Source organism: Varroa jacobsoni, unplaced genomic scaffold (genome assembly GCF_002532875.2).
Source record: "Varroa jacobsoni isolate VJ856 unplaced genomic scaffold, vjacob_1.0 scaffold_953, whole genome shotgun sequence".
In the NCBI taxonomy this organism is placed as follows: Eukaryota; Metazoa; Arthropoda; class Arachnida; order Mesostigmata; family Varroidae; genus Varroa; species Varroa jacobsoni.
This window is the reverse complement of record NW_019213855.1, coordinates 12,571-35,335: the sequence shown is the minus strand read 5'-3', so window position 1 is coordinate 35,335 and position 22,765 is coordinate 12,571. Positions and strand designations below refer to the sequence as shown.

The window sequence follows — 22,765 nt, the reverse complement described above, 5'->3', positions numbered from 1 at the left end:
TGTCAAATGTTAGACGGGTGCAGCCGCCGCTGCTGATGAAAACACAATAGCGTCAGACGGCGAAGTCTGGCCTATTCCGTTCGAATTTTTTCCATGTACAAATCATTGTGAGGTAGTTACAATGCTACTACTATTGTTGCACTATATATTGCAAAACAATAGAAGCATCTACATGTACGCATACACTAAATGTCGATCTTTTAATTATCTAATTCAACTAATTTCCATAAATAGCATATACGCAATAGTAGAAATGAATGGACGTATTTACTTACTCATTTGGTAACTTGTGGCAGGTTGTTGCTTTAGTCACAGTACCGCATACTGTTCTTAATTGTGTCTTATTAATTACCTTAATGTTTAGTTAAAGACAGGAGCTAAAATTTGTCTGTTACGTCTATTGGACCCGTTGGATATATTGGAGGGTTTGTTTTGAATCTTTTCAATTCAAGCTGCGCAAGAGATGAAAGCTCTAGCATTAAATAATCTCATTACAGGTAATTAACTGCCCTAGGTATAAGAAAACTGGCTTTAAAAATGGTCGTGTTCATCAATACGGCAGAGGGTTGGGCCTGGTCCGCCCTCAGGCGTACGTGCGTCCCGCAGCTGCGCCACCTCGGAAGACCCTTCTCAAACACTAACATTCATTGCAATACTTGACAACTCTATAGATACATGATTTTTTGCGCTACATTATTATTATTATCCGTCTTCAGCTGTATGAAAGACATCCCGCAGCTTTGTTGTGCGGATTCTTTTCTGATAACGTCCGATGACATTTGCTGCCGAGCAGTCTTTGTAAATCCAAACTGGACGATGATGACTAACGGAGGTGGAAGGCATGATACCTTTGCACGAAATCGTGACTTTTACAGGAGTTCAACTTTAGCTTGTTCTGTTAGGCCTCCTTGTAGGATTCTTCGAGTAAGCCATGTTTTGTTGATAACGCAGACGTTGATGAGTATTTTGATGACTAGATTCGTTATCCGCTGCGTTCAAATGACCCGATTGAAGCACGAGCAATGGATTGAACTGGCAGAGTCGTATGGAAAATGGATACTATTCTCTACAAACACCGTAGCCATTATTTCGATTTTTGATAAATGCGTTTTACCCTATATACTTATTATTCTGTTGTATTAAACCTTTGATCTACGTGAAAGTATATATATTTTACTTTTGTTTTAACTCACTTAGATCTGCTCGCTGCATGATGTCATCGACAACATCTCAGATCAGCTATATCTACCACTAAAAAAGGTTCCATGAAGGCCGTATTAGCGGAAGAATATAAAATGCCTGGTTAAGGGGGCAAAAATTACACAATGATTTTTTTATACCACTGCGTAACTTTGCCGCTCCAAAATTAGTTAATTTCATGTCTGTAATCATTTTCGCAGCAAAATGTGTCTGTCACGCTGACTTCTTATGATAATCCATTTGCTTTATCATATATCATCAGAAGATTAGGTTACTTAATCTAAAGTAAATGTCGGTGAAGAAAACCCCTGCCAATACATTATATTACCATATCTCGCTGTCTGATGCTATGCTAAACGGCAGTCCTGAGATGAAAACTCAAAAGATTTATTTTAACACAATGTATTATTTTTGACCGTTTAAGAACTAACTTATATAGAGAATATTAAAACTATATTGGCGTCTAAAGCTCTGCTGCAAATGGGGATTAGTCTAGACGTTAGTCTAGACGGTTTTTTAATGTTGTGCCAGAATATCTGCACGTTTCTGATTTAGCACTATTTGCATTCTAAGTCTGCTAGTTTACCATCAGTCGAAGCATATCCAACGCCTTGCTGGATCCCAAAAGGAAATGACATTTCAGTTGCCGTATGCTTTATATCCTAGAGGGAGATTTCTCTATTGAGTTTACATAATGCAGGCAATATATGAAAATCTTCTCCAGCGAAGGTCGGGTGGGGGCGTACGAACAAAGGCTTCAGGACAGATGAAGCACGTATAGAAACATTAATCTACAACGAACTGCTATTAACACCCTTAAACATTTACATTGTCTTTAACAGACAATAGGCTGTTTAGAATGTTTTCGCTTATTGTTCAAATCCGAGATGAATACGCGAGAACAAGCAGATAGCTTGCAATCAGTTCTTTCTCGTACAGCCCCCAGATAAATATCCTAGTGTTACGAAAAGCTCCCCACTACCCCGCCAAGCAAGAAAGGAATACCTTCATCTTCGTTTTTCATTGGCAAATCGTCTAGATGGATCATCGTCATGAAATTATAGGCATTATGTAATACCACAGGAAGTTCTTTTTTTTTTAACCTCAAACCTCGTGAGTTTGAATGAAAGCTTCGTATCGTACGTTTTTCATGGCCGGCTTGCGTTTTTTGCAAGTTACATTTATAAGAGAAAAGGTGGTTCGTACAGGACACTGTCACTGCTCGTATATGGTGGATGATTCCTGCCTCTGTAGGAAGCAGGATGAATTCTTCTACCAGATGTTCTGCTGTTCGAACTTCTGGTTCATCGTTACTCGTGAAAAATAAGAAAAGCTCATTCTCCTTCCCCGTCATCTCATAATACCCCTATGAAAATTACCGACTCCTGTGTGAATGGATGGATTGTATTTAGCTACATTGTTTCGACTAAACAGAGCAGTCAGCAAGGGGGCAAGCTAGCGCACGTAAACACAAGTGGATACCAGAGCTAACCATTATTGCGCGTCACTGCACTCTTTTCTATTGTAAAACGCTTCTTTCTTACAATCTTCTGTGAGCTCACAGCCACTACTCGTGGGTCTAAAATTCATCAGACAGCTAGGGAAGTGCCTCACGAGTCTTGTCGAATGTGGCTTGGAGGAAGGCCCATGCCACCGGGCACAGTCGCGTACCTAGACGCACGGCCACGGCGAGCCGAAAACAGCCCAGTCGAGGCCGATACTGATGTGAGCAAAATGTGGGTCTAATTTTTGTTTCTTGGCGCTCGTTGCAATTACCGTTGTGTGAGTATCAGTATGATTGTGTCGCTGTGTTAGGCGGGGACGTGTAGATGGCTGTATTTCACTCAACTGGGATATCCACATTTCTGTGGGTTAGTATGTACGACTGTACGTTTAAGCTGGTGTATACTTGTCTACGTATCTGTACATGAAAAGTTGTTCAGACATTTGTTTAAAATTCATATCATTCACCTAACATAAAAATTATCCATGTATAGAACAATTTGGAACTGTGCTGCAATACGCCCACGAACCAAGCTAACTTGCCCGCGTGTATCTTGGTCGAAATCGATTCAATGCCCAAATGAAAAACAGAGGACACGCTGAGAAGTCACACGGGTGCCATTCCGACATTTAGATCTCATCATTGGTATTTATAACGTCTACGCGCGCAATAGACTGCGGGTCTCATTGGCTCTTTCTTTCTATCTCTGTTGTTTCATCCACACTAGTCCCGTTCCTCAAACGGTCGCACCAGCTCTCCGGCCACGACTGGTTTCATCGCCATCAGCGCCATGGCTGCTGCTACCACTAGTACCGGCGGTGCTAGCAAATTTCCCTCGTAACGTGCGCGTCATAACTTTCGCTAACCCCTGTTGGGTGGCAAAGCCAGCGTAGTGCCTTTTTGTTTCGCACACGGTTCGCTTGTAAAACTTTGCCTCCTTGCAGAGCAGAGCTACTTGTAGTAGTAGTAGTAGTAGTAGTGGTAGTGTGGTAATAGGACCACCCGGGCGTCGGATACCCTGCCGCCACGGCAGCCGCGGCGCCGGCACCATAGCTGCCTCTCCCTCTCAATTCATAATGGTTCTCCGTGGTAGTGTACGCTGTTCTGTCCCAGTCCCCAGTAGCGGTCCGTTTCTCGTCGCAACGACCCGGTGCTAACCCCACTTCAACCTGCCATCTTTAACCTGCCGTGCCGTCTTGCTAAGCCTACCTCACGCCCGTTGTGTAGGCTGTTGGCCAGGTCAAGGCTTAGCGTAGCTCTATGTGACCCCTATATCCTTAGTCCTGAGTAGTGGTAGTAGAAGCAGCGGCAACTGTAGGTTAACAGCTAGCCAGCCAACTACTTAGCTCAAAGCTCTATACACCTTACGCAGGTGGTCACCGTGGGCCCTATTCCATATATAGCGTTCGCTAGGTCGCTGGCTCGCCGCCCTACCAGTCATAACCTTCTTTCAAAGGCGCTGTTGGCATTTATCCCTCATCTTGTGAGCGGTGTTTTATCATTTCCGTCCCCTCTGACATCCTCTATGCCCGACTTTTCGTCTTTCGTTCGCGCTATGGCGCTATACAAAGCCTTCGTGCGCGTTCTAGCGGACCATGATCGTCGTAAAATCCTTTTGTCAAAACCCAGATGTGCTAATAGACGATGAGAAGCAAAGTTGTTCGGCCTCTTTTGTCACAAAGGGTCACAAGCATGAGCTACAATGTTATCTGGAGTTGGCAACATATATATACGCGTGTCATATATATATACAGAAGCTGAAGTAAGCGTGCTCACGGCCAGTATAACCGTAAGAAATGACGAAAAACTCTTATATTAAAGTTAGCCAACGCGATATAAAAAAGTTACACCAATAAGTTAAAAGCTAGGAAGTGAAATGGGAATATTTTTTTCGAAAACGATTCGGGAATAACTCGAGTCACCTAAGTATAGGGTAGTGTTGGCGCTGACGTTATGGTCAACATTATTGAGGCGCTACTAACCCGCTGATAAGGTTATTGGGCATACAATTGTATCGCAACATTGATGCCCCCCATGGTAAATCAGCTAATATTTCTTGAAAAATCACGCGAGCGAAAGGAATCGGGATATAAAGAACAGGGAACGGATTAAGTATAATCTGTTCGGCTCATTTGCCTGTCACATGGGCTCGATTAATATTTATACATTATCCATAGTAGTAACATTATTTGTGCCTGCAATCTCATTGCACTGATGCCATTTGTTCAGCCTGTAGTGTTCCCATCTCGTACATATGTAGCTACGTATAAATTATGTGAACAGAAAATGTTCTAGACACTCTTATCGTATGAACAGTCCGAAATCATGTAACCCATAAAATACAACTGATAATAATAATGATCGTATAACATTATTTCGATGAGATTCTGTTTCAGATTGCCAATTTACCGACCCAACACACCCTGGTCGATATACTTGTATGGGTACGTGTGTGTCTGTGCGAAGGCTTGCTTCATAAGGTAAAGGTTGCTGCTTTTCGCGTACGTTTCAGGCCTAGGATTTAAGTTAGGTAAATCATTTGTTGTGTGCTATCGTCGTCTATGAAGACAGATGCGACCCAGGAGATTAGAGACTTGAAAAGAGATATATTAACCAATGCAAATAAAATCCTGCGTCGACTGTTCGGACAAAATCGACGCACAGACGTAAACAATAACACGGAACAATAGACACAAATTTGCCCAACGGATATATATACCTATAGTTGACCTCGTTGCTGGTCCTGTTACGCAGTGGCGACACTGGACGTCAACGTCAAATGAAAACGACAAGACAGTGTTTTGGCTCTTTCTATTTGGTTGCGCTTATGATTATATATTACTATATTTTATATTACCGCAACCATTAAAACAATATCGGCAACACGTATTACGCTATGTTACCAAATATGTTAAGATTCACGCTAATGTATCGTTCGTTGCTTAAGTATGGCTACCAGTTTAAGAGACCGACCCAGGCATTTTAAAGTGACCTTGTCAAACGATCCATAATATGGGCAACGACTGCACTGCCATTCGTAGTGTCCGTAAGATACCCAAAAGTGGCGACAATGATATGTTAATGCTTTGCGGTTCAATCGTTGCCTTAAAACACAATCCGAATATTATGCTTCACATGAAGATATGGATGCCCAAACTATCGACAGCTAGCCACATGTATCTTGTACCTAGCTTGCCAAAAATTACCGTTTTCAGCAAAACCATCTTTCTTTCTTTTAAATGAGTTTTAAGACATCGCAGCTCGAATCTGTTTTCCCTTTTCTGTAGAGAAGACGATTCATCCTAGTGTACGTTCTATCGAAAGTCAACGTACGTACGCTCGTCCGTTCGTCCGCAGTGGACGTCTTATAAGTACGCCACTGACACGGCGAATGTCTTCATTGTTATAGCACAAGATTGTTCAGGAACGTGTTTACCATGCTACTACCGAAATTGTCGATAACCAAATTGCCGTTGCGCTGTTGTTCCGGCCGTCTACTTAGAGAAAGCCCTTTTTGTATTACGGTGATAGCGGCTACCGTAAGTCTAACGGCAGTACTTGTACGGCCGTTGCCCTGTGTATCGCCAAGAAGACCGATCGACCGAATAAGTTGTTCGTGAGTGTCGCTCATGAGCTTTGACGTCTTCAGCTATCGTCTTGGTCGTTGTCGTGAGAGAGAAGAACACGAAAAATTATACTGAGCTTAGTAAAGTTGCCGACCGGCACGAAACAAGGCTTGCTGAGTGGAGCGGCCCCATAGGCTTGATGCGCATCTTCCCTCTTGGTAACTTCTGTGTGGTCCCCTGAGGTGAAACTGTGAAGAACGAGGACACGTTCGATTGATCACAGTAAGAACGGGAAATCGAACGAACTGTGTACAGCTAGCTGTAGTTTACGTGCAATGCACGCGAAATTCTGTCTATTTGTGCTTTTTAGAAGATAAAAACTCGATACGTTTATAAAGGTAGGTACATTTACGCAGGTTAAATAGCATGTCTGTGCACTGCTCGAAGATGCTTTGTCTGAGCACAATCGATACGACCAGCATCACCATATTATTGGTAATTTGCTTAAGGGGAACCCTTCTCGTTTAAGCCAATAGTTGTGTCTAATAATATACCTTCTACTATTACATTTACTACAGATGAACCTTATTACTGGGTGTAAACCCCCCCCCCCCCCCGCCAATGGCATACGCTGTACAGAGGCGTTATGAAATGCGATAGATATGTTCTGTTTTTGAATAAATAAAATTGGTCCCGGCTAAAATTCATATAAAATTTAAACTTGTGGGCAAAATCAACTTAGTTCAAAATTGGAAAATACTTTTTCTATACTGTTATCTTTTGTCGAATCTGTTGGAAAACTTGTGATCTAGTTGCATGGAAGCGAGCTAAAGCTTTACTCGATATAGTATTACTCTAGGCAAAAAGAGCGTTCAATTGGAGTCAAACAACAATAGAAAAGGCTACCTGTTTCGGACCGGACTGAAAATCTATGTTAATGGCAAAGGGAAGTACACCGTTCTGATAACGGGACTTAGACCTGCAAAAAGCAAGGACCAAAATGAGGCCAACATCACTTGCCAGTAACAACAATGAAATATTTCAGCTCAACAGTTCTCTAGAAGGTATGTTGATAAAATTGAAGATGCCGATTTACGCTCCAGCAGAGTATATTATAGAACATATCTTTTCAACAGGTTTAACAATAAACAGGTTGTTTAGACATATCCCGACAAGTAAGAGGGTCGTTCCGTTTGACCTGGGACCTTCAGGCTTCGCTCGCACATCCCTTCTAAGTCTATGCTCCGCAAAATATAAGTCATCGACGCCGTACAATATCTTGCGTTTATTTAATATTTTCCGCAGAGAATAAGTGGTTTCGCCAATTTTGCTAATTTCTAGAAATGTAAGTGCGTATTATTTTTTACTATCCTTATTAATTATTATTATTATTTTTAATTATCTTACAATGTAACTAATATTATTACCCTTAATCGCAGATTTATTGTTGCAAGGTCCACTTAAGTAAACAGTTATGACCCGTGTTATTTAATGCATTTTCAAGTGGCTCTGTTTCACCAAAAAAACCATAAAAACATCGAATAAAAACGCATCCCTATGTATGAACTGTTATACGTCACTTATTCCACCTAGGTCACTATAGTTTTGCGCTGAGACTGGCTTCCACCGTCCAGTAGTTCTGCGACCGTATCGCGCATAGTGACGGTTTTTGCTGCCTGAGATATTGCAAGACCTGGATGTTTCCCCTACTGGCCGCAGTGATGCTCTGCTACCGTCGCTGCTGCGACAGCTGCTTCTATTGCTGCCCCTTTAGTACAATGCCCCTTACGACGATCCAACTCTTTCTATCTTTCCCCTTCTATTTTTGCCTGTCCGGTAGTAGTGCCTGCCCATCATCCATATCCCGTTCCTTGCACATCCATGCGTCGTACGCTTTCAGTAACCATCCTTCCCGCTGGGTATGGGCGTGTGTATACACAGCCAAGGCACAGGCACGAAACGGATCATCCACAAAACGGCTGAGCGCCTGGATAAGTTCTTACATGGGGTAGTCAGTATGTGTCTGTTTATGGGTTTTGAGAGTATTGGGATCTCGTTGAAGAGTGTTGGTAAGGAACGAGTGAGAGGAGCGGAGTTTTTAGGGGACAGGAAGATCGAAAAGGCAGTGAAGCCCCTGAAAGGAATATGAAAGAAGTTTGCCCAAGGAGAGAGACAGAACCAAAAAGATGGCGCAAAAGGGCTACCACTACTAAGACGGCTGCGTTGTGGGCTGGAAAGCTGGGCCGGCAAGGAAAGATACTTTCAACAGGCAGCTAGTGTCTGTATGCTGCCCATTCTGACGGCCAGTGTCGGAAGCTGCCGCAGCGGCAAGCAGAAGCCGGTTTTCATGGTGTGTGAGATGGCCACAGCGGTGCTGGGTGTAATAGCTGTGGTGAGGTACCGGCCATCATCATCGCTCGAAGAAGCAGACTACAGATATGCATTGGTGTGCTGCGGGTATGTGTGCCTATAGGAACTCGACCCGCGATGGGAGAGGAACTGAAAGAAACAACTCAAGTGTACCACAGCAGCAACAGCTGCTTTGCCTGCCAGTCACCCATCGCCGCCTCGTCGCTGCGCTCCCTGGGGCTATTATGTAATATCGGACAGGATCGCCATCGACTGTACCACCATAGCGCCCCTGCTCACCGCCGCTGCCGTCGTCACGAGTATCTTCAATGTCTGCGTAGGTACCCTTGCGGCATATTGCTCGAGTTCACAGAGACATAACGTACAACGCGTGCAGCTGCACACGCTCTACACACACAGACTTCTCGGACATAGACCGCCTTGCTTTTGCTTGCGCTTTTTTATATTAGTAATTTTTGTTCGGTAAAAAGAATTCACTGATTCAGGCTAGCGGCCAGACGATACGACACGATGAGATAGCAAGTCCGTAGCCATGTAACATCTCCCTCTTGCTCGTCGAGAAGCCTTCAAGCTGAGACTGCGAGTCAGAATTTTCGATCTTATTATTTACGTACTGCTAGTACGTGTGGAAGGTCTTAAAAGCTACGTGTAACTGTGGATAACTAGCTTTGACAAGAAAGCGAAAACACAGTAACGAACGGCTGCGTTTAATTGTGCTATCAGATGTACTTCTCAAACAATATAAAACGCTATATTGTCATCGAAAGTGCCCTTTTTTAACCCGAAATTTTACGAGGATTTGGAAACTAGCATGCCATTTCAAGTATAAACACTGATGTGTAATGAATGTAAACCTGGCCTTTACGGTCTGTCCTAACCATCATCATAAACATTGAAATCGAATAATTTAAAACTTGTTTTATTGACACACATATTGATCGATTAATCTGAACTAGCATTTAACATCGGCAATGGGACAATTTCAATTGTATAATATAGTCAAGACAGTGCACGATCCACAGCTACCTCTGATCTTTCGATTTTACCAGTTCGACTAACAGGGCAATCTTTGAGTAAACAAGAATCAAAAGAAGGCCAACAACGAGCACAAGGCACGATACAAAAATGAATAATATTGACTGCTATTAATCGTATCAACAGAGTCATCATTGCTCACTTGATTATGAGAATAAGCGGCTGTTTTTGATGGCAGGGATTGATGACACGTATACAAGTTTATGGCAAATGTAATCGTGTTTTCCGGACCTCCTTCCGATTTTGTGTGACGATGCGCTTCGCTGAAGGGGGCGAAGAACCGTATAGCAGTCTAAGACATTGAGCTTCGTAACTTCACTAGTTAATGCATGAGGTATACAAGCTCATTAGTGATGAAACATTTATACGTGGAAACACAAAACAACTGTATAAATATTTCAGATAACGTTTTGGACCAATTAGTCAAATTGGAATGAACGTTTCGTCAGTAACAGATATTACCTTTTTTTTTTTTTTTTTTTTTTTTGTAGAAGCCTTTAAGTATAAACAGTGTTTGTGTTTCGCGCTAATAGGCACCCAATTTGCGTTACATTCAATGCATTGAGAATCCACGCAATGTTTTTCCTGATAAATAGCTACAGTAAGTAATGCTTCTAGAAGACAGACTTCACGATGGCCATACAATGCAAAAGTTAGTTAATAGTCTTCCCAAATGTTATTGATACAAAAGTTTTAGAAAGAGTCCTTCGTCCAAACTATCGCCAGTTAGGCACAACGCTAATTGGTTCCTACGGTAAATACTTATATGTAGCGATTTGAATACGGAACCATTATTAAAAGGGGAAATGTGACGTAGAAACTGGCCTAGAAAAATTGATAGAGTCGGGACCCGAGAGGTCCAACGTCTGGCTGGGATCTGTATGAGTTCGGCCCACGACAACAATATGATAGTTGAAGCAGGACTCGAAATAGTTACAGTGCCGTGCGAGAGAGAGAGAGAGCACGCTGTAGAGGACCTTTGAATCGAGTATTGGATTATAGATCAATTGGAATCAGGTCGAGAGTAAGGACTAGGAGAAACTAATTATAAAACTTATTATAGGAACGAATTATACAACATGTATAGACCACAATGTTTTCGCTAGCCTTCGAATAGAAGAAGGATATTTCTGCAGGACGTATTCATTCGCGTCCAAAGGTTTCTGTTTGCATGAAAACGGGTTGATTGACGTGTGCAGTGACAGTGCACCAATCGTGACGGATTACAAAAGAGTAGGCCATAACAGCTCAGTTCGTGCATGGAAGTACATGAGAATGATAATACTTGTAGAAATGACTAATTAATGTAGGTTCTACTGACCTGTCTTTCACACTTAGATTTGGCCTGAATTTGAGACACTGTCTGATCAAACCGGTCGAGTCAGTTGCTAGTACTGCCCACATGGCCTGCTCAATAGGCCTGACGCCTAGCGACGTGCAGGAACGTAGCATTCACGCCCCGCCGATCAGTTCAAATAGCCTAAAGCAACTTCTTTCAGCTAGTCATCATGTTTGTCGAAAAGCTCAAGCTAAATAAGAGTTTTAAGAGAGAGCCGGTTGCAAACACTGTGTTACAGCCTGCTTGCAGTTTTCTTCTCCGAGCAACAGCGAAGAGTTTCGGCTAAAGTGATATTTACCCCTCAATGTGAGTTACTTTCTGTACAAGGCGAGTCTACAGGTCCGATAGAACACCGTGCTGTTCAGTATTTCCTCTAGTCTTCTTGTCAGTAAAGACTCGCTATAATGCAAAGGTCCTCGAATATAATACATTTCGATGAAGACACTCGTCGGCTATTTTCAGAGAGTGAAGTTGGCTCTCGACGAGCGAGCTTAGCTTATTTACTTACTTCCGCTTCATCGGGCATCTGCCTAACACTCACACCCATAGATTCCTCAAGGGACAAATTTACTCCTTGAAAGCTTCCGCGTGCCTCTTGACAGGACTAGTTTGAAATGAAAAAAACGCAGCACCCAGTTTTGTAGTATTGTAATTCTATTGACCGCCTGAAACCATTACGCCGCGCGCTCGCTTCGCTGAGGTTAAAGCAGGCGGTAACTGCTAATGTACCTTTGCCTACTCCAAGTGGAAATTTTAAGCAGAAGAAGACCAAAATTGCGCTTAATGAATTTTTTTCACGGAATATGTCATCTTGATGAGTATATAACATTTGTTTATTTGGGCAGCCCAACTGAAGTTAGCACATGGCACGTTCATATAATACGGTAAATAATATTTGGAACGAGCGTAGACAGGCTTAGGGTAGTTTATGTTTTTGAGTAAATTAAACTTCAATTCAAAACCTGTTGAAGAATTTACTTTTCGAGGTTATATTCAGTGTTGCCTGCTGGAGTTTAACATTACCTTTCTGCAATAACAGCTCTGTTGTAGCAGACTTTCCAAGCACCTCTACCAATCAACCATTAATCCACAGAACCGTGGTTAAATATTATCGTAATTTTATGATAGATTTTCTCGGATTAGTTTAAGTAAACCAACAGTACGGTCGACGAATTTCTCATTCAGATGATCGTACTTTGTCTGCGAGGTTTTATCATCGGCGAGTGATGGAATCTAACGAAGTGGAACATAAGGTCAACTTGTGCTCGAATCCCCGCGAGGCCCGCCTTTGCTGATTAAACAAAGGAAACTTTCCTCACGTTTTACTATTGAGCGATTCATCTACACACCCTAACGTACAACTAGCCCCATAAACATGATCTTCGTTCAATTTGTCTTCATTTTCGTGTTCTCGAGTGAGCTTCTGTTAAAAATAGTCGAATAGTTGCATGTGGGGATTCGTAGTAGTCATATTCACAACTGTCTCTGTCTCAATATTTTGAAGCTCACGAACCAGCGCCTGGCGTCTGCTGTCTCCAATTGGAAGGTCAACACATATATATTTGCCTACCATTTAGTGACAGGGTTCTCTGCTACCGAGCGTTTACTAGCGTTACAGGTGGAACTGGCGATCCGGAAAGTCGGTGTGCCGATTTTTATGTTAAATGAATAAAGCATTTTGCCGCCGATAAAAATATACTGGCCACCATCGCCTTTATTTGTGCTTGGCTCGTTGCTGTTGTCGATTGCTTCTGTATATTTCACTATGTTATGATGGTTTGTTATAATGCCGATAAGAAAATGCTCGATGCGAATGAGAGTGGAACTAATAGCTCAAGACACCATGAATATTTGTCCAGAAAAGGTGCAATATAAGGGAAAATATAAAGCGCAAATGAATGAAGAATTAGCTAAGGAAGACTTTTGGGTTATTGCGTGAGGGTGACTAATTAATAGATACGTTCTAAATGGCGCACAGTTTGGATATGGTCATTTGAAGCCCTTTCATCGATTTAGGCCAGCCAAGTTCTCAAAAAGGGACTATGTCATCGTGTTCGAAGCCCAGCAAATACTTTGAAGCTAACAAGCAGATAGACAAAGATATGGAAGCTGTAATTGTTAATAGCAATCGTATCCTTTTTTTTATCTTTATATGTTTCCTTATATATGAATAGATGTCATGTGAATCGTTTCTCATATAAGAAGCGATTCTTCTTAGAATGATTGTCTGGTTGTGTAAAAAAGTCCGTTCATTCTTAGCCTGACATATTTTTTCTGTTAAATATTCACTAATATAGGCAGAGAGTGCACAAATTCAAGGCACTATCGTACGACATTCTTGTCGCAAAAAGTTTAACCTGTCGGCCTTCTGAAACTAGGCAAAAACTATACGCAAACACAAACCACAAATCAATGAATCGTACCTTCAGACGTTGAGGCACGTTTGCAGGGAATACTATACCACCAGCAACATATAGAGATCGGCAAGCAGTCTCCCCAAAACGGTCTCTGCCAGTGTTGAGCTACAAACGTGATTATATAAAAGGCTAAATGAGAGTTTTAAAACTAAGCTTGTTCATACAGCTGAACGATAATAACCTAGGTCATTACTGAAGTGAGGCAAACATCTGTTAAGTCGTTCCAAAAGCTAACCGAGACTAATTCGGTGTTTATGCTAAAATTGCTTAAGTGTTTGCATTCTACTAATTTCCCCTTAAACTGTAAGATATTCCCGATTGCTTTCATACTTCTTAGAACAGATTGTTAGCCCATGTACTCATCTAAGCCCCATGTCATCCATGGTATGTGTTATCTAAAATCCAAGGTCGGTATAGAGTGGCAGCATATTCAGTAGTGATCAGCAGCTCGATACCTGAATTTCAGACGCTGTTCTTATTTCCTTTTTTTTTTTAAAATTTTTTTTTATTAAATATTCTCTCTCAGCTTAGCGCACGTGATTGTGTCCTTACGTATTGAGCTCATGACCTATGCATCCGTCGTTGAGATCCGCTTCTCGCGACATGTCGGCAACGGCGCGCCGATACCGTTTAGATGACGAGTGCGATTCGGTAGTTTTTGTTTGCATTTCAGCAGCGTCGGACAGCTCAAGAAGCCAAATAGAAGCAGCAGCGGCCGAAGAGGACAGCAGATCAAACTGTAAACAGAAACAGCCCGTAGCATCACGCAACCCCCGGCCGATCGTATAGAAACAATAAATTTTCCTCCTTCGCTGACTTCGCGGGCGTCTGCTGCTGCTACTACTCCCGCTGCAGTAAAGAAATATCATCGTAGAGGCGCAACTCGCTTTTAAATCAGGGCGTACAAGCGAGCATCTATTTGTCAGAGGAAGAAAAAGTTCTATATCTTCATGTGTGTATACGTACGTTTATACATATATGTACACATCACGCATCCCCTTTTTCTAAGTGTAAATCAGTCGTTTGTGGGTGTTACTGATGCTGGCAAGGTTACGCAAGCAGCTGACGTCAGTTATAGTAAGCCTCGACTTGTTGGTGGCTAAACGGACATACAGGCGACGAGGACGATCTATTTTATTTATTCAGCTGAAAGTCATTACTCAGAGCAAAAGTGTATATGAGTAATCGTATTTGTCACGACGGCATTTTACATCAAATCTTCTAGACTATGTAGAATTAATTCTGTTACATTTTTATGGAAGCTGACATTTTTTTATAGACCGGGGTTTGTAATGTGATTATGTAAGCTCAGAATGAAATCGTAAATGAAATGTTTATTAGACGTATTCCCGATTGAACTGAGAATTGAACGTTCTTTCAAAATTGGGCTTCTCTTACATATCCTGCGGTTACAGTATAAAGAGTGGCGTACTGATTATTAGGGTATTTTCAGCTATGTATTTCAGGTCTCAAGTGGCCATTTTAAACACGAAGGCTTGATGGACATTACACTCGATCGCCTATCACTAGATTTATAAACGTATTATGTGTATACTATGCTTGTATCATTGCTGTATTTTATATATATTCCTTTTGTATTTTCCAAGAAAAACCTACAAACTCATAAACAAAGGTTTCTTCTAATATATTTTTGCCGATCAAGCAGCGATATGCGTACGACTAAAGACACTTCGCTATCGTACATCGCGTTTCAGAATAGAGATTTGTGAAACTCAGTCTATCGTTACTTGCACTTCATGTTGAGTGCAACGACTGGTGTCTAAAATTGAGAATCGTAGCCTTCAACCCCGATGTCCTCGTGTTACGTGTGTGTCATCTTTATTCATGAATATGTTAATCATTAAAGACTGAACCGGGGACAAAGATCGCCTTTACTAGAACTACTCTGGTAAACGGTGAAACCTGCTTGGATAATCAGCCTGCTTGCGTCAGCACGTGCATCTGCACGCAGAAGATCGATGAAGTTGGGCAAACGTAAGATGTGCTTCTCGACAACGCTAGATATTGTCCTGTAACAGTGAACGTAAACAAGGTTGCAGGGCGAAGAGGCACGATATATTCTTATATACGTTAAACATTCCGATAAAGTGCACAAATTATATGGTTCTGGCAATAGATGGCAAATAAGACGGTTAGCTATATTTAAGCTCAACTTTAGAACGGAAATGCTTTTTACTAACATATCCCATAAAATTCTACTGCCACATAAGTTAATTGTTTTAATTTTGTATCGTATTTTTTTGTTTTTTTCCGTGTACGTCTTTTAACAACTAGTAGTAGTGTTATTATTTTTATTTCAATATTTCTGGTTGAGTTTTGTACTCTGTTTATTATAGTTTTATAATATTGTTTTGCTATCATGTACCTTCAAAACGGCAACAGGTTGTATATATGTACGTATAGTTGCTCCGATCAACTAGAAAACCGCTTCACTGGTCTCTGTGGTCGTCGCGTGCACGCCCAAGTAGAAAGGTCTTCTATAAAAACAAGACAGCTGGGCTGTCTTTTTAAAAAAAAAAAAAACTATTTTATCAATTCGGAAAAAAACTGGGCGAAAAACGACCTTTTTGAGCAGTTCTCCCAACAATGACTAGAAATTTTTGAAGCGTAGGTTCAGTCCACGAATGATATTTTCAAAAAACGATTTTTCTTTTTTTCTGTCATAAAGTCAAATATTCTATTGTGGATGATTGATTCCAAGAAATGGTTCAGAACTTTTATAAAGTATGGGTATATCTAGAGAATATATGGACTGCCATCAATATTTGAAAACTTCACTTTCTTACTGTTTTTAATCGCGAAGGGTTGGCAGGTCCGCGGTAACACAGTAATCATTTAATGACAATGCTATAGGTGCCTAGGATAATTAGAACACAACCGTAAACTATTCTAATTAGAATAGCGAAGTAGCGGAATGAATTGGACGATGTAATGCCTCTCCGAAAACGTGGTAATGGTAAAACTACAAGTAGAAATGCGCAATGGAACAGACACAATCTGGCAGGGTGATAGAAAAATAAATTCAGATTTACGGATCAAGCTCAAACTATGTAGAGCTAAACTAGTTTTACAGTAGATCGAAAAAAAACAAAATGTTTAGAAGCGTACCGTATATGTGCATAGTGTAGACCATACATAAAATAAGGGATGTATATATATATATATATATACATTTTTGCATTTACTAAAGGCAGTAAACCATCATCCATCGTATAGTTTTTGGGCTAATAACAGGCCTATGCAAGGGCTAAAAGTGACCAAAACATTTGAGCGCTTTTTTTCTGGTACAAAAAGTCAATGATACCGGATGAACGCATGCTTGCCCCGACCTACAACCCACTGAACTCCCAATTTAGGTATATATATACATGTACATATGTATATAATTTCTAACTAACATTCTAACTAAATAACAGCCTTCACAATATATGGTCGACTTATCATTGGCTACCATCTTCTTCAACTAAACACTACTAACCATGCTGCGTACACGCAGCATTCGCATGCTCCCGTGTCGCTATGCCTTTCGCATGACCAGCGGTATTGGGTCCTTCAACGTCCCCCTGCTGGCTACTTCCTTAGCGACTCCGTTGCAGTCCTCCAACAATCCTGACGCTTTCCTCCTCCTCCGTTCTCGTTATAGTAAATACCAGACACCTTTTTACGGTCTGTATCTGGCTGCATGCTCCCCCGTACGGCACATGTTTGCTTTCCCTTGTGAGTCACGCCTCCTTCCGTCAACACTAGTCCCTCGCGGCCGAACTCTTTCTTTCGTTCCTAGCTTCGCGCCGGCAACGACGTGGACCACGATCTGATCCGAGAGGTCTTCCTCCTGCAACGATCTGGCTCCCAACAGGCCTGCCTTTTGCGACAATCTGGTCCCCAACCAGCCTGTTCCTCCAAGGATTTTATCGAGCTCTGATTTTTTTCCTGATGCTGGCCAATTTCCAGGTATCGTGACTTGCTCGCTTCTACAGGTTTAGTCAGGCGCAGACTTCACCGCTGCCATCAACTTGTGAAGGACCAGGCCGTTGATCGGAAACCTACAATATATCAGCCGGTGGCTAGGGGCACGATACTTTTAAGAAAAGTGTTCAGTGTATACATATATCTACTTCATAGGTCTTGTGATATTCGGCTCGTCCTGAGTAGTGCTTATTCATTCGTCGTATTTTAACTGCTTCTTGAATCGGTAGCATTTTTGCATAAGTTTAATGAGGGAAGAACTTTTATTAGATGCGTCATATCATGCCACGACTATCTATTCATATTCAGACAGAAGCCAGGACAATGGGACTAGTGTCTATTACTTCTTTATTTTATATTTATTGAGTACACACATATTTTTATCAAATATCTACATGGACCAATATCCTAGAATATAATATTCTCGATAAAATATATTCATGTTCTAAATTTATAGGTGAATGGATTAACTCACATGGAAGGACCTCGGTTCGGTAGACGACTGTCAGCAGTGATAGGAGTTATTTCTAACCTATCTGGGCGGTCAGCACTACCTAGCAATAGAGACAAGTAGGCATAACTGAATGGACTAAAAAAGATATTATTACATTAGTAAATTCGAGCCCGTACTATCGTCATAACCTATGTCACTGTGATCCTACTATATTTAGGTTTGTGCAGTAGCTCTCGCTTAATAGGATCACACTCCGTGCCCGAAGTCTAAGTTAAATGAGCATTTCACATAATTTCTTAATGTTTAGCTGACGTGAATGCGTACTATATTTCAACGCCAAGATCAGTAATGCGGATAATTAACAAAGACGTTTAAAATGCATTGGAAAATTATGGGAAATAAGGCTTTATCCACATATGTCAATGGGTGTCCTTTGCGAGCAGCGGAATTACTTGCTGTTGTGGTAGAGCCCGAGGTGAGTTTAGTATAAGCATAGTGATATCTTCGAATACTAGTATCGTAAGGTTTCTTATAGCGGGCTGTCCAAACTCGTCATAAACTTTCTGAAAGGGTTGGATATCTGGGTACTATCAACAGAGAATAATGTTCGCGGGCGACCAATAGAGTCGGCAGAAGCGTAAGCTGCTTGGCAAAAGCAATCCATTTAGGCATCCCATATGAAATGTAGGTCTTATTCGTCCACAACATAGGCACAGCAAGACTTTCTTGAGTCTACATAAACTTAGGACTACCCCATCCTTGATAATTGTCTGTCTAGAACAAAATAAAGTTCCAGTCTCGTAAGTGCACTAAAGTACGTAAAAAAATGACCTAATCGCTAATGACCTCATAGTAATTTCTGTCTGGTATTAGTAGAAAAGACATGCTTGAAACAATGACATTATTGGACTTAGAAGGGGCATTCCGGGCATCCCTAGTCATAGATAACGCATGCTACGTTCATAAAAATGAACAACCGCGAACTAAAGGTGCTCAGAATGAACTGGCACTTTGAGGTAACTTTTCGCCCCATTCCTTGGGACATTCAGTGGTAGACGTCGGATTAAGTACTGTTGTAGAAAAGCGGCTCGTTTGCATCAAGTGAAAAGGTGTCTGGTTGTCGACGTCACTGATTATCTTGCAAACCGATAGCATAACGAGTGTGCGCTTTAAGTTCGCCGTGCAAGCCGGATATTTGATTTGACTGTATTAGGAAGCTGTTGCGTTCTTCCAGCTGGGAATTGCATATCAGCAGCCTCTGTCAATAGATGGGAAACAATGTACCGGTTTTCTTTCTATCTCACGGTTTGGCTGTTGAAATCACAAACGGCCAAATTTAATTGCTGAGGTCATCGTTAGATAGAGATATTGCTCATTTGCTCAAATTTCGCATTTTTCATTATAATGTATTCAATTGTTAAGATGAGTAACCCACCTGTGAAGTCCAGTTACGATGCCGAGCGTCCATCGTAAACAATTCTGCTTGTTCTATCGTATATATATATAATTTCCTTCGTTCGATGACTCCCTACATAGACGCTTATCTCTGACTCTCATGAGCGTATCGAGCAGGCTCTCTTTGCTGTAAAAAAGCCTAAAGTACGTGCCTAAATTTCAAGCTCTATAGTCGGTTGCAAGCTCTGACCAAATACGATTTAAATTGCCCGCGTTTTACTCGTCATTAAAAACGAATAAGTTGTAATATTATTTTACCAGGCTGACCGCGTACTGCTAAATATTTAGCAGAAACTCCATTTCCAAATGCGATCAACGATTGTCTTCTTTAATATAGTAATTCTTTCGTGGTTTGCCATTAACTGCTCTTGATGGTAGGCGTGCGTGATTGAACGTATATTTCTATGTACAGTTGCAGACGTGAAGGAATCATCTAGCTTTTTCTACGAGTAATAACTGGATTAAGCGACCTCCTTATTTTGAACATATTTTTAGTTCAGATACGTTGCATATAGTATTTGAAATATGACGGCGCGTGAGTATAGATATGATTATTTTCACCCCTAAAAACTGATGCTGGTGAAGATCAGGTAGAGCGAAAATAGTCTCTAACCATTTTTAGCGCTATATAGATTACGCTTTTCATCATTACTAAAGATGTATATAATGCGTTTTGAACTAGAAAGTCCCTTCCGTTTTACCCGATCGTATTCATTATGAATGGTACAAGGCACTGGCAGCTGGAACATTGCCTTATTGAAATCCCTTTGTCATAAAATAGATTTTAGTAAGCATTGTGGTTACTCAATATTTAATGGATTTGAGATGGCTGTAATTCGCTATCGACAATTGGTTCTTTAGATGGTCTGCATCCTAGGGATAGATCCAGTTTTCTTGCGGTTAAGAGAAGTATTTTTCAGATCAGTCGCGTTTTTTCCTCTTTATGTCGTGACCAGACCATTGCAGATTTTCGCAAAGACCATCGAGGTTTCATATGAAATCTGAGTTTGTAAGATGTTTTTTCGCCTGGCAAAGTCTTGACCTCTAGTAAGCAACATTTTGATACTCTTTTAGAGACAAAACTCTTTAGTGAATAGTATTAGGAGGTTTCTTTATTGAAATGATAAGCAGCTGGGTTCTAAAAAACGGACATAAAAAATAAGAGTATTCTGGTTATGCTTGGGGAAAGATCCCAAGGCGTCTGAATGGTGAGTTAAATAATCTATAACACAATTAGCTGTAATATCGATTGACACAATTAGGCTACCACAAAGTTTGACAATTTCATATAAATTGAAGCCATACTAAAGAAAACTGACAGTGCCAACAAAATCAGTGCAAGAGATTATGGAAGCACATCGCAGTAACTACTAAGCCTTGAGCCTTCTGAAAGATTAGCTCGTAAACCCCATCAGAGCGTCAATACGAAGTAGATCTAGTATTTCCTAAGGTGAACGCCTTAATCTGATCTACTTTATGATACTGACTAATTGGGGTTACTTAGCGTTGACGGCTTTTCCAGAAATGCCCATCTTGCTTGCAATGTTGAATTGTGGCTATTTTACATGGCGCGATGAGTTACGCAAAATATAATCCAGTGTAAAAAACATGTTATCTTTTAGTCTAGGTTAACATTTAGCTAAAAATAGATGCTGTTCCTTCTTTTGTTTTTTTTTGATAGGCACTTCTGCTAGGGTTCGGACAAATTGAGCGCGGGTTGTGATGTGAGCCAGAGAACCTCTAACAGGGCTCACAAGGCGCTGTCCTCGACTTCAAAGGAACGAGCAGGAGCGGATGTGCCTACACTAAGAAAGGCGAAAAGAAAGGTCTATTGCAGTATAGTGTAACGCTACAAGGCGCCTGATGTAGGGGCAGCCTGGTGGGGCCTGCGATTGCCCTAAAGTGTTGGGGTCTTACCCCCTGGTACGGTTAGTAAGTGGGGCGGGGCTGTTTCGTGCTGACGGTTGCATCAGTGTGATCCGACCAGGCCATGCGTGCCTTCTTCTGCCATAAATAGAGAGATTTCACTGGCTCGATCAACTAGCTACCCTATCCTGTGACCTACCAAATGAAATAAACAGGTACGACTTTTTTGCGGGCCGACGTCAAACCTAACTTCAACGCATGTTTTCCTTAACGTATCGATAATTTCGTGATCCTTCCTTTCTATTATATTACGATGTTTCCTGGTAGACTTCATCTGGGCGAATAATAAACTTAGTTGTCTAGTTCTTTCTCGTTGGGCCTTCTCGAAGCAATCGCGCTACGAACGACGACCCATCCAACATCCCCCAAGCTACCTCCCCGACCTGCGTAACCCCAGAGCCCTTCTCGGCTGAAGCACCGCCGTGATCCAGTTGTTAGAGCGGGAAAGAGGAAGTCTCGTTCTTGTAGTACTGCTGGTACCGCGACTGCTACCAATCGTATACTGCTGAATGGGTCGGTCACCAGTTTGCCCCGACCAACCAAGCCGGCTCAGTTCACCTTAGGGCAGATAGGCCTTTTGGTTGATCGTGCTTGTGTGTGTGTCCCCTGGATGGAGAACCTACTATGAGAAGAAGCAGGAGCCTAATCCTGGACCCGCAACACACGCTCGGCTCACTTTTCCTTGCCTTAGGTGGGGTGGTTTGCTATCAGAGTTGAGTTCTTTTTCGATAGCAGTAACGTTAGGCGGCATCGGCGCATTGTAAGAACGTTAGCGTAAGGCGAATGTTTAGAAATATGCTGATAAGGCGGAAAATAAGTCTGTCATTTAATTTTCTGGCAAGTTTTCATTAGGACAAAGCGTCTATATATTGAACTCGTGCAAGCGTTCAGAAACTGAGCAAGGCACAATGCAGTTTAGGCTCGTTATACTTCTTCTTTTGTGCGAATTGAATCTGTTAAGGGTGCCTTTAGGAAGGCGTGCTGTGGTTATCCAGATTAGCCCTTTTGTTTATCACCTAATTTACCCAATAATTGTCTACTAGCTTCGTATAATTAAGTGTAGGCTAAATTGCTATCATGTCCACGGAAAGTTATTTTTGTTTACCGAAATTTACTTGTAACAACTTTAATCACATGACTACAGTGTACTAATAGGAGTATACTCTGCATACATAAATGTTCACTATTAATTTTCTTAGAAAACCATATATTCATGCAAAAACTAAACAAAGCAACGTTAAAAGAATATCAAATCAATGAAATGCATCAATTAGAAATCGGTTCGTATAGAGCAGCAACTTGAGTAATTCAAACTGCTGCTGTATACATGATTGGTAAGTTAATGGATTTATCATTAAGTATGAACCGGTATTCTTTCAAAATATTTCTGCCCAATTCATTTCAGCGTCTTTGGCGACGCATCGTTTTGCCCTCATGTGGGAGTGTTGTAGAAGTCCAGAAACGTTCCAATTCCTTCTTCAACAAGGAAATGGCTCCACAAGGTACAAACTA

General features: G+C 41.4%; 1 long non-coding RNA gene across 3 annotated transcripts; it reads left to right on the top strand.

Annotated features, from left to right (window-relative positions):
- Positions 1 to 6,986: 6,986 nt before the first annotated feature.
- On the top strand, positions 6,987 to 21,442 carry LOC111265312 (uncharacterized). Of its 3 annotated transcripts, none has more exons than XR_002683377.2 (4): positions 6,987 to 7,334; positions 17,404 to 17,512; positions 17,876 to 17,988; positions 21,009 to 21,442. It is a non-coding gene; the product is annotated as an uncharacterized LOC111265312 (long non-coding RNA). The 3 variants fall into 3 exon arrangements; XR_002683376.2 differs by having other exon boundaries at positions 17,404 to 17,644; XR_015313004.1 differs by having other exon boundaries at positions 17,404 to 17,988.
- Positions 21,443 to 22,765: the final 1,323 nt, after the last annotated feature.